This window comes from Petaurus breviceps, unplaced genomic scaffold, assembly GCF_028583685.1.
Source record: "Petaurus breviceps papuanus isolate PSGF00001 unplaced genomic scaffold, PetGlider_PUasm1.0 103, whole genome shotgun sequence".
Lineage (NCBI taxonomy): Eukaryota > Metazoa > Chordata > Mammalia > Diprotodontia > Petauridae > Petaurus > Petaurus breviceps.
In genome coordinates this window covers 3321293-3323653 of record NW_027185588.1, presented here as the reverse complement: position 1 = coordinate 3323653, position 2361 = coordinate 3321293, and the positions used below count along the sequence as shown (strand labels likewise).

The window sequence follows — 2361 nt, the reverse complement described above, 5'->3', positions numbered from 1 at the left end:
GGATTGATAGATGTTCTCAGAGTACATTATAAACAGGTTAAAAATGGGTAGAAATTCTTCTAGAACATATATTAAATAGGACATATCTTCTAGAACATATATCAGATCCTTGAAAGTAGGAATATATTTTGCCTCTTTGTGTAATCCCCCATAAAATAAGTAAAATAGTTCCTGCCCAGTCTTCAAGGAGATTATATTTTAATGAGGGAAGAAAACACATAAAAAATAACTGGAAAAGGAAAGGGTTGGGGTGGGGATGGGAATGTCATGGCCAAGAACTGCCTGGATGCCTAGCTCAGGACAAGATGAGGGGAAAGCCCATTTATTAGAGCCCAGCTTCTCAGGGGGCAGATTATGCCAGGAAATAGTAGAAACATCTCAACATTTTGCTATGGGATGCAGGTTAATAACTATTGAATATCTGGAAAAAAGAGAGACACGATCAGGTGGCCAAAATATTGGAAGTTCCCTATCTTTTGTATGCCAATAGACAAATCTCCATGCTACAACTACTGATCCCAAAATATTATTGAGAATTCAAGAACAAACTGTACTGGAAATAGAAACTGTGCTGCAATAAAAAAATTGTTCTAAGAAAGCATTTTTCTTTTATTACAAATTGCTTAGGTGATGACCCAATCTTTCATGCTATGACTTTGATTGATTTAAGGAGGTGTACAGGCCCTGTTTCTCAGTTTCTAATGTTGGATTCCATCTAGAAGTATTTTTACCTAGTTAAGGTAGGAGAGGTTAAAAAAAAGGGGGGGGGTGATTTCAACCCCATCCTTGGATAGGAATAGATATCTCTGGATAAAAAGACAAAAATTGTGTGTGCAAAATACAAAAAATGCCTCCGGTCATCAAGAAACTTAACTTCTAACTGGTAAGACGCCAGACACATCTCTCTCTCTTTCTCCATACATACATATACATCCATTATATATGTATATATATATATGTATATAATATGTGTATCTATACATATATAAGAATGTCTGGTATCTCGCCAGATAGAATATATGTGTATATATACACACGTGCACACACATGTATGCTGCACATATATGTGTATATGTGTGCATGGGATGCATACACACATGCATATATACACACATACATATATGTACACACAAATATTTATATGGGGTAGGAAAAGTCTTCTGTAGAAGGATGTACTTATGTTGAATCTTGTAGGAAAGTAGGATAATGGGAGGTAGAGATGAGGAGGTAGAGCATTCTAGGCATGAGTGACTGCAAAACTGCAGAGATAGGAAGTGGAGGGTAGTTTGTAAAGAATGTAAATAGACCTACATGAGTGAATAAAAATCAGGAGACAAGGATGACTTGGAGATTTTGAAATCAGGGGACTGAAAGTAGAGTGCCTTCTATAATGATTGGGAGCTTTGAAAGAGGGGTCAGTAAGGGCCGTTGAGGGATTAAAGGTCATTGTGAAGATGAAGAATAGGTGTAAGAGGAGTAAGGTCCAGGGAGAGATGGAATGAAGATAAAATAACTTCAGAATTATTTAAATATGGAATGCTTCACAATTTTACATGTTGTCTTTGAGAAGGAGCCATGCTAATCTCCTCTGTATATTCCTGTTGTAGTATATGTGCTGCTGAAATAAGCATTATTTCAGAATTCTTGATCAAGGAAGTGGAACATTTGTGGGTGATGGTGAGATTATTGAAAGAGATGAGAGCAAGTTAATAATAAATATAATAAGAGCTAACATATGGAACTTTTGGGGAGTTCTTTTTAAAAAAAACTTATTTAATATCTTATTTTTCTCTAATTACTTTAAAAACAATTTTTACATTCTTTTTTCTTCAAATTCTAAGTTTCAAATTATCTCCCTCCCCCCCACCCCAATTGAGAAGGCAAGCAATTTGAGATAGGTTATACATGTGTGGTCATGTAAAACACATTTCCATATAAGTCATTCCATGAAAGAAAACACAGAGGAAAAAACCCCAGAAAAATAAAGTAAAGAAAAAGTATCTTTGATCTGCATTCAGGTTCTACTAGTTCTTTCTCTGGAGATGGGAAGCACTTTTCATTGTAAATCCTGCAGAATTGTCTTGGATCATTGTATTGCGGAGAATAGCTAAGTTATTCGTGGTATGTCATCATACAATATTGCTGTTACTGGGTACAATGTTCTCTGGGTTCTGCTTATTTTACTTTGCATCAATTCATGTAAGTCTTTCCATGTTTTTCTGAGAACATCTTTCTCATCATTTCTTCCTTCCTTCCTTCCTTCCTCCCTCCCTTTCTCCCTTCCTCCCTCCCTCCCTCCCTCCTGCCTTCCTTCCTTTCTTTCTTTCTTTCTTTCTTTCTTTCTTTCTTTCTTTCTTTCTT

At 35.9% G+C, this 2361-nt stretch overlaps 1 non-coding gene across 1 annotated transcript; it reads right to left on the bottom strand.

Moving 5' to 3' along the window:
• Positions 1-1525: 1525 nt before the first annotated feature.
• LOC138143088 (U6 spliceosomal RNA) lies at positions 1526-1631 on the bottom strand. The gene has a single exon (XR_011163612.1). It is a non-coding gene; the product is annotated as a U6 spliceosomal RNA (small nuclear RNA).
• Between the last annotated feature and the right edge of the window lie 730 nt (positions 1632-2361).